The sequence below is a fragment of the Mustela nigripes genome, chromosome 6, assembly GCF_022355385.1.
Source record: "Mustela nigripes isolate SB6536 chromosome 6, MUSNIG.SB6536, whole genome shotgun sequence".
Lineage (NCBI taxonomy): Eukaryota > Metazoa > Chordata > Mammalia > Carnivora > Mustelidae > Mustela > Mustela nigripes.
This window is the reverse complement of record NC_081562.1, coordinates 143,158,630-143,169,113: the sequence shown is the minus strand read 5'-3', so window position 1 is coordinate 143,169,113 and position 10,484 is coordinate 143,158,630. Positions and strand designations below refer to the sequence as shown.

The window sequence follows — 10,484 nt, the reverse complement described above, 5'->3', positions numbered from 1 at the left end:
GAAAAAACAGACAAACAAAAAAACAGACTCTTAAATACAGAAAACAAACCAGTAGGTACCAGAGGGGGGTTAGTATGAGGATGGGTGAAATAGATAAAGAAGATTAAGAATACTGTCATCTTGATAATCACTGACAAATGCATAGAATTGCCGAATCATCATATTGTACACCTGAAACTAATATAACACTGTATGTTAATTACACTTCAATAAAATAATAAAATAAATAAGCAGCTATTAGAATATTATGAGTATGCGTAAGAATGTAAAGGAAAATATAAAGATCACGAAGAAAAATTTCTTAATGGAAGATTAAAAATGATTCAAATGGAAATTTCAGAGATGAAAAAAATTAAAATCTAATAGGATTCATAGAAAACAAACAAATAATTGAGATTTCAATAATCCTCCCTCAGTAATTGATAGAAAAGACAAGCAGAAAAAAACTTCTGTAGTGATAAAGCCTTGCAACTATTAAAAAATTTAACTCATAGTTAAAAATATTCCCAAAGAAAATTCCAAGCTCTGGTTGCTTCACAATTGAAGTGAAATATTTAAGAAAAAGGTATATAGACCTATAGACATTCTTTAAGAAAATAGAACTGGAGCCAACATCTCCCAGTTTGTTTAATGAGGACAGCATTACTCTGGTAGGAGAACCAGAAAAAAAGGCATAATAAGAAAATGATAGACATAAATATAAAAATGCTTCAAAAAGTATTAACAAATTAAATGTAGCAATATATAAAATAGATAATATAGCATAACTAAAGTGTGAAATTATACCAGGAATGCAAAATTGGCTTAATATTCAAAAATAAAACACTGCAATAATTATAATAATAATATAAAATAACGTGATTATCTTATTACCTACACCAAAGCATTTGAGAAAATTTACATATTCATCATAAAAATCCATGTTAAAATGTGATAAACTGATAAAGGACACAAACAGAAAATCTTCATTTAACATCTTACTTAACAGTGAAATACTGTTCCTTTTGCTTTGGACCCTAAAGACTGACAAGGTGAGAGTGTCCATTCCCATCTACTCCACTCGTATTTGTGCTGGAGGACAGTATAATAAGGCAATGAACACACATACACCCACAAAAAAATATACAAAAATATAAAACTTCTTTATATGCAGACAATATTATTGTCTAGAAAAGCATAAGAAATCTACAAACCAACTATTAGGATGAGTTTAGCAAAGTCACAGGTAACAAAAAATCCATTTATTATCATATATCGGAAAAAAATTGAAGTTAAATAATACTATTTACGATGAATCAGAAAGTAAATGCTTAAATATAGATTAAACAAAATTTATATAAGACATATACCTAGACAACTTAAAACATTCCTGACAGGAATTAAAGAAGTTCTAATTAAATAGAGGGATATAGCACATTAACAGAACAGAGCACTCAATTTTACTAAGATGTCAAATCTCTCCAAAATTGAAACTCCATAGTTTCAACACAATCACAATTAGGAAATATGACAAGCTGATTTAATATTTTTGTGGAAATTCAATGAACTTAGAATAAGCAGAAGACAGAGAGAGACAGAGAATTTGGAAAACTTCCGGTACCTGCTATCAAATCTTACTAGAAATAAGTCAGTCAGAGAAAGACAAATACTATATGATTTTGCTCAAATTTAAGACACAAACCAAAGGAGCAAGGGGAACAGAGAGAGAGAGAGAGAGAGAGAGAGAGAGGCAGACCAAGAAACAGACTCTTAACTGTAAAGAATGAACTGATGGTTACCAGAATGTAGATGGGAAGGGGATGTGTGAAATAGGTGATGGGGACTAAGGAGGGCACTTGTCATGATGAGCACTGACTGATGTATGCAGTTGTTGAAACACTATATAGTACACCTGAAACTAGTATAACACTGTGTGTTAACTAACTGGAATTTAAACAAAAACTTAAAAAAAAAAACATTTATTAGAATGCTACAATTACCAAGACGGTATGGTACTAATGTAAAGATAAACAGATTAATGGAGTAATAATATAAAGTCCAAAAATAGACCCACACTGATATAATTACCTGATTTTTGACATAGGCATTAAAGCACTTCAAACATGAAAGAAAAATTTTTCAATAAATAATGCTGAAACTAGGGTGTCTGGATAGCTAAGTGAGTTAAAGCCTCTGCCTTCGGCTCAGGTCATGATCTCAGGGTCCTGGGATCGAGTCCCGCATCAGACTCTCGGCTCAGCAGAGAGCCTGCTTCCCCCCCACTCTTTCTCTCTGCCTGCCTTTCTACCTACTTGTGATCTCTGTCTGTCAAATAAATAAAAGAGATATTTTTTAAAAAATTCTGAAACTAAATATCCATTTAAAAAAAGGAAACAAAAAATCTTGAACATTACCTGACAACATAAGTGAAAATTAAATGCAGAATTATCATAAACCTATATGTAAGAGCTGAAGCTATATATAAAAAAGAGAATACCTTTGTGACCTTGGGGTTAGGCAAAGATTTCTAACAAGAAACAAAGAGCTTGAAGTATATAAGAAATATTAATAAAATGTAACTTCAATAGAACTAAAAACTTTTGTACTCCAGAAGACAATTATAAAAAATGAGAATGCCAGGCATAGACTTGGATAAAATATTTTCAAAATACACAATAGATTATGGACAGTATCTAGAACACATAAAAAAACACTGTTAAAATATTATTCTGCTACTTGTTAAAACAGTAAGGAAGACTCGTTCAGAACTATATCAAATGGTGTTAGGACTATCACAACTGGGAGAGATTTGGCCCAAATGTAAATATAGCAGAGACAGCTGGGGACTTATAGACATCAAGCAGGTGGAGGAGTTGGTGGGTAGAAAATCACTTATGAAGGGATTTCTAGGGTAGGTTTATTCTTGCTAAACTGACTGTATCTTTAAGACCATCTGTACAAGATGAAGGCAATCCAAGGGCTTAGACATCAAAAATGGAGGATGAGGAATTTGATTAGATATCAAGGGTGATCAGATATCAAAGACAGAGGATTCTCTATTAACAAATTTAGCAACATTCTTGCCACAACTAGACGGTGAAGGCTGAAGACAAGGTCCAAGGATGAGACCTAATCAAAAAGAGAGCCAGGAGTGCCATGGCAGAGAGGTGAGGCAGAATGAAATGTCAGAGGTAGGCCCAGATCCGCAAGGCTCTCCAAGCCTCCCCCTCGCCCCAACCTGTCCCTTCCATGCCACCCTGGCCAGAAGGCACCCTAAACCAGGCTGGAGTTCCCTTCATCCACCTCCCACCCTTGTATCCCAGCCTCATAGAGCTGCTGAGCTGCCCTGAGCTCTCCCTGGGCCCAGTGCAGAGCTGGTATCAGTGCTTCTCAGGTCTTGGGACAGGTGACATCCTGATGAAGACCAGGGTCCTGATGTTGGCAGTCTGGACAGGGGTAAGAGATTGTTGGCACCCACTGCAGGGGTGGAGGAGACCACTTACAGGTCATTTCTGATTTTGACATGAACTTGAGCAGGTTTGCATGCAGTGAATGGACTTGTAAGAAGTGATGGACTTCTTACAACATTCTAGAGAGCAGCAAGATCATCAGCGGTGAGCAATACTGGAATGAGCTTAAGCAGCTCCTTCACCACTATTATCCAGCTGAGATTGACCCACACTGCACCATCATAGAGAAGTTACTTCATCTAAGGGACTGGTGGACCAAAGCACATGATTGTCCATGCCAGCAGATGATTGAGAAGTTTCAGATAGCCCAAGTGATTAGAGTGTCCAATGCAATGCTTAGGGAGGGATTCAAGACAAGACATTCCTCAATAATCTCTACCAACATAACTTTTTCCTTTTCATCTTTTCCACAGACCTTGGTGATATCCCAATCTCCCAGAGGAGATTATCCAACAGATGAAAGTGTTCTACCCCATTATCCACACTGTGTCTAATTACACAGACTTTGAGAAAGACAGCTTCCTACAGAGACTCAAGAGCCAGCTCATGTGCACAGATAACTAACAAGAACAACTCTGTTTGTGAGAACTCTGGCTAAGTCCAGCAGCTTCCGGGCAAAACCACAGCCTCCTGCTGGGAGATTCCATAAGGGAGCTCACTATGGCTGATGGGGTTCCCAGTGTGGAGGGAATTTTCAAGATTGGTTCCTTAAATGACAAAGTGGAAGAGTGGCAGAAGCATAATACAGACTCTTAGAACATTGTGCTAGAGAAGGACCATATGCTGGACATGCTGAACAGGCTGCTATAGCACATCCAGCATCATGGGTAATAGATAGAGATGGAGGGCTCCTGAGTATACAGGCTTGGGACCAGGCACTGCAGGCCATGGAGAAAAAGGAGCTTCACCTAGAGGCTGCCCTACTGGGAGTGCTATTCCTCTCTTGTATACACAGAGAAGAGTCCAAGGAGGTGCAGCTGCTGAACCATGTCCCTCCTTCCTTTCCCAGCACTTTCTGTTGTGTTCTCCAGAGGCATGTGGGAGCCCCTGCCAGGTGGATGGGCCAATTAGATGAACACAAGACCTACAGGGTGTTGGTATTCTAGGCACCAGTTGCCCAGGGATTCTTTTTTCCCCAAATTTTTAAACATGGAAAGCTCTTCTTCAAACAGATCGAATGGTTAAAACAGATACAAAAATTTTTTTAAAAGGAAAAACAAAAACAAAACAAAACAAAACAAAAAGTGAAAAGAGGGCCTGAAGAATCTATCTGAGGTTTGGTCAAAGAGAGTCTATGTCAACAATTACAACTCAATGTTAAGAAGACAATTAATTAGAGTATTAAAAAGAAAGATTTGAATGAAAATTTAACCAAAGATGGTAAAAAAAAAAAAAAGGCAAATCCTTTTTAAACATAAAAAGATCCAACATAACAATAAATTATGGATCACTGAGAAAAATAAATTTCAATTAAATTTTAAAAAAAGATCCAACAGTTTTATTCCTTAAAAATATCAAATTAAGGGACGCCTGGGTGGCTCAGTCAGTTAAGCCACTGCTTAACCATCATCAGGTTATGAACCCAGGGTCCTATCGAATCCCGCATTGGGTTCCTTGCTTGGCAGGGAACCTGCTTCTCTCTCTGCCTCTGCCTGCTTGTACACTTGTGCTTGCTTTCTCTCTCTCTCTCTCACTTTCCCTGACAAATAAATAAATAAAAATCTTAAAAAAAATTTTTTTTAAATATCAAATTAAAACTACAGTAAGATACTAGCTCATATGGAGAGGGGTTTAAATTAATGTGCAGACTTAGATACAGAACAATTGAAACTCTTGTACTTTGCTGCTGAAAGTGCAAAATGATTAACCACTTTGTAGAATATTTTGAAACTTTCTCAAAAAATTAGATATGTATTTATTATATGACACAGAAATCCCACAACTATATGCTCAGTAAGATAAATGAAACATAATATCCACACAACACATTATATAGGAATGTTTAAAAGAGCTTTATTAGCCAAACCCCAAATAATGCAAATGCTCTACTGGTGAATGGATAAATATATTGTGGTTTATCCATTCCATGGAATACTACACAACAATAAAAAGAGACATGATAATTCTCCATGGTGTTTCTATACTGCCAGAGGCAACTTTTTCCCAGACTGTCTTTTAAAGGATGTTTGTATGAAAAACAGCCTGGGAGAACAGAGATAGTATCAATATTGTGGTGCTGTTTCCTGACTAATATGATGAAGATAGTGTTTTCCTCCAGGGTTAAAACTGGGCAAGTTTGCTAGCCGATTTGCTGACAGATTCATAAGCTCACAGGTTTTCTCCTGTGTTATAATCTTTAGTTAATTAATTTAATAGATCTGTATTCTTGGGCCTGGGTCTCTATAGATATCTCTGAAATCTTCTCAACACAGAATTTTTAAATTAAGTATTCCTGGACAGGGGGAGTCTTTTTTCTCCTATGAAGTATATATTTTAGTTGAATAAAGCATTTTGATTTTATAACATTGCAAAGCCAAGTATGCAGAGATTGGTAGGTTGCTGAAAAATTGAAATTATTTTAAGATGAATTTTGTTAACAGAGTAACTTGGGTTTCCCTCCCAACCTTGGCATTTGCCTCATTCTTCACAAACCACTGCTCTTAAATTACACATCTGTGTCCATAATAGACACAGATATAATGGACAGTTGGTCACAGCAGACAAAAACAGATTTACCCAAACAACTTATTACACTCAAGACATTCTTCTCTGTTTATAACAAACAGAAATTTTGGCTGTATTTGACTAGTTCTGAACTTTTCCACATATTGATATTGGTTTAAAAAAAAGAATATTTTTAAGAATAGCTATAGCAATAGTAATACAATATAATTTGATTTCACACAGTACTCTTAGGAACTAAATTATAGTAATTCTACTTTAATTTGTGGGATACCAGAAAGTTATGTGCAACTTTCCAAATTAAACCAATAGACCAAATCCTGCCACAAGGTCTTGGCTTCTCTCAAGAGAGTACGAACTTTCCAGCACATGACTCTTATGTGGAGTAGCACTTATAATGAAACATGTCAGATTCTAGCAATGGAGACAATCAGAAGAAAATCTGTACTATGACTGGTAACATCGGTTTGCATTCCTATCTTTGAATTTTTATAGTTCACATAAAAAATGACAATATGATATCCCTGTAATGTGGATGAGTGGAACATTGGGAAAGCCTAATGCTAGAGCTGGTCCACCCAATAGCTAGCTATCAGCTTTGTGTCAATCTTTGCATTTTTCTTGACCTTATTTATCTCATCTGTATAAGTAGGGGGTTAGAATAAATAATACCTAAACTTCCTCTTACGCTAAAAATCTGAGGGTAAAAAAATGATTATATAAGCCAACCATCATTCTTAGCATTTTACATATATGAATTCAGTTCTCAGAACCATCTTATGAAGTAGGAATTATTATTAGTAGTATTATTAATTTTACATATAAACAAATATTGTAATTAAACTTCAACTAAGAAGTAAACCTACAAAACATATGAACCTTTGCATGTGTTATTTTGGACTCCTGCCTGTCCCTATCTCAGTCTCATCCTAATTTTTCACCTTTCCACAAAACCTTAAGAGTTATCTATCCCTTGAATCACTAAAACTTGGGTGGATGCACACTTGGACCTAGTGACAGAAATTCAGAAAAGAGATGAAAATGGTAGGTAGACTTTGACTTATCAGTTTCTAGGACAATTCCAAACCCTGACTGTGGATAAAGTCTACCATAAGGCTCATACACATAAGAAAAGAGGAGATATAGGGCAGGAAACAACAACAATAAGTCAGTAGACAAAAGGAAAGCTTGGATGTGATGGAATTCCCCACCAGTTATCTGTTTTCCCTTCACTCTTAGAATGAGGATTTTATTTCCCTGCCCAATGGGAGTAAGGCTCAATCATGTGACTAGCTTTGGCCAATGAAATGTGGTAGAAATGAAATGGCAGAAGCTTTAGTAACCAGTTTGTTCTTTGCTGGGCTCACTTTCTCCTCTGCTACTGTGACCTGCATGCTTCAGAGAGACTGTCCTGACTGCTGGCTACCTGAAGAGAATTAGACAACACAATGATTATACAACCTAACTGAGAAATCAGTCTTTGTTCTCTTCAGCCCTGAGATATAAATGTATTGGGGAGAATAAGAAGGAGGGTCCAGGAAGGTAAAGGCTGAATAAATGGAGAATTGTGTCACCAAATTCACATTTGAGAGCATGGGGAGCAAAGTCAAAAGTGTCAAATGCTAAAAGAGATGGAGTTAGAGAAGACAATTGTACACTCTTTTGATCTTATTGAGAGCATTTTTAGTGGAAGAGTAGGGGCTAAGTCAGACTGTAGTGGTTGGTGTCAGTGCAAACACAGGGAAATGAGAATAGTAAATCAGAGAACTTTTTAAAAAATTAAGTGAATAAGAGAGATAAGTTTATATAGGGAGATAGGGAGTGTTGGGGAACACTGGAACAATTTGTGTACATGGGAGATGACAGGGAATCTTATATGTACAGGGGAAGCATCATAAGGATCTGGGATTTTGTCATGACACAAAGTGACCTAGAGTATGATATGCAGATGTTTAAAATGACAGGATGAGTTTTGTGCATGTGTAGGGCACAATCAATGATTTCTAAACACACACATCTCTTCTGGTGAGTTACAATGCCCAAAGAAACACAGGGAAGGAATGGAATAGTTTGGATTTTAAAATTTTAGAATAGAAAGCCCAGACAGAACATGATGAAAAAAAAGTATTACCCTTGTAATAATTGTGCTAACATTTTATAAACATTATAGATTTAATCATGACAATAATAATCCCTAAAGTTTTTGACATACTTCTTCCTTTTCTTAAAAAAAAATATTTGACTAATTTAAAATATGTATGAATTTAAGGTAATTTTAATTTGAGGTGAGCACTTCAGTTTTTTTTAAATGTGAAAGCAGAGATAAGTGGAGCAACAGCTTTTTAAATTGATCAAATGTCTGTGATACTAGGGGAGTAATTAACTGGGTTTATATAACTGTTGAGAGAACAGAAACTGACTCTTAAATTATTTTGTTTCATTGTCCCAAGTATTATTATTAAGTCTTGACTTTTATAATAAGACTCCAATATTAGGAGAATATTTTTTTTAAGATTTTATTTATTTATTCATGAGAGACAGAGACAGAGAGAGGCAGAGGCAGAGGGCGAAGCAGGCTCCACAAGGAGCAGGGAGCCTGATGCAAGGCTTAATCCCAGGACTCTGGGATCTTGACCTGAGCCAAAGGTAGATGCTTAACCGACAGAGCCACCCAGGTGTCCAGGAGAATATTTTTGACACTGCACAAATCACAGAAACATCATTATAGTTTTAATTGGAAGGCACTTTAGAATCCATTCTCTCTCCCACATATAAAAACACTGAGGTGGGTGCCTGGGTGGCTTAGTAGGTTAAGTGACTGCCTCTGGCTCTAGTCATGATCCCAGGGTCCTGGGTTTGATCCTGCAGTGGGCTCCCTGCTCAGTGGAGATACTGCTTCTCCCTCTCCCTCTGCTGTTTTCCCTGCTTGTGAGCACTTTCTCTCTGTCAAATAAATAAATAAAATCTTTAAAAAGAATAAAATTAAATAATGAATACACTGAGGCCCAGAAAGAGTGACTTAGCCAGTGTTTAAGACTAAAACACTTCATAGAAAAAGATCAATTAGTACTACATGTGAAACAAATGACCACAAATAATTTTACTATTACAGTATCATTATTGGTGAATTATATCATAAGTGGGGCTGTATTTATAGTCCAGCTCTAATTTCTAATCTTAGCTTTTCCAGTTCTACTTTTGCTTCATACAGAAAGCATACCTAATTCTATGACTTGTTTAAGATTTGCATTAATGACAGTACCTATTTTGTTCTGTGTTTTACCTCCTTTCTTCAGGCAACAGTCTCTCATGAATGTCACAGGACGATCTGCACATCTGATGCACTGAGAAAAGTAATTGAATTTTACCCAGCAAGCATGAGATTATTATTAACACATGATCATTGTGAGGATATCAGCAGAGCATGGATTATAGAATAACCATACAGACAGGTAATGAACTTTACTCACTAGTGGACAGAGCATAGGGGACAAACAGAGGGTGTGGAGGTTGAGGGACTGTATAGGAAGCACCAAGCTGCCTGTGATGTCAGAAAGGCCATCAGGTAGTGAGAGGAGTTGTTGATAACTACATGCATTCTCCTGTTTACAGTTTCTTGAAGCAAAATTTTATTAATAAAATAAATTCAACATATTTTCTCTCCAATAAGCCTTTTCAAAGAGCAAAATTCAAATTACAAAGAACTATTTTGTTATTATTATTTAAAACATTATAAATGGTTGTCAGTACAGAAATGGGAAGTGACATAATGGCATTTGATCTCTGAGTCCATCCACTGGAAAAAAAAAAAAAAATTCCAGATAGAAGGCATTGAAGGTGTATGTGTCCTTTGTTACTTACAGTACATTTCACTCTAAATGAAATAAGTGCTAAGGCTCATCCACTGCTTGAGTGTCCCTCACAGACTGCCAATTAGCATCTGTGCCCAGTGGCAGCCCAGCTCAAGCACAGTCTATCTGCACTCACCCATTACACACAGCAGGAAGTTGTATTACTCTAAAACCACCAGCCACTGCTTTGATGGTTCAGGAGACCTTGGCCTTTTAAACGTATAAACAACCTTTCTTTTCTAATCTGGGCCATTAGAGGGAAATGCTGTGAAAGCCTGTATTCTGAAATAACCAGGTTTGCTCAGAGTCGTGACAGTTTTCAATCTTGCTGCCAGTAACAGAAGAATAGCGATAGACTAAAAATAACATGGGTGCAGAATGTGCCTTGGGCACCTACTGAGGCCTAAAGGGTTTCAGATTGATTTGAAACCAAGTGAAGGTGGATTTTCTCTCTGCTTTGCCCTTTTGTGGGTGTTGTAATCAGGGGGAAAATTCATCTGTC

At 36.6% G+C, this 10,484-nt stretch overlaps 1 pseudogene; it reads left to right on the top strand.

Moving 5' to 3' along the window:
- Nucleotides 1-253: 253 nt before the first annotated feature.
- Nucleotides 254-4,304, top strand: LOC132020421 (7-methylguanosine phosphate-specific 5'-nucleotidase-like; annotated as a pseudogene).
- The last annotated feature ends 6,180 nt before the right edge of the window (nucleotides 4,305-10,484 follow it).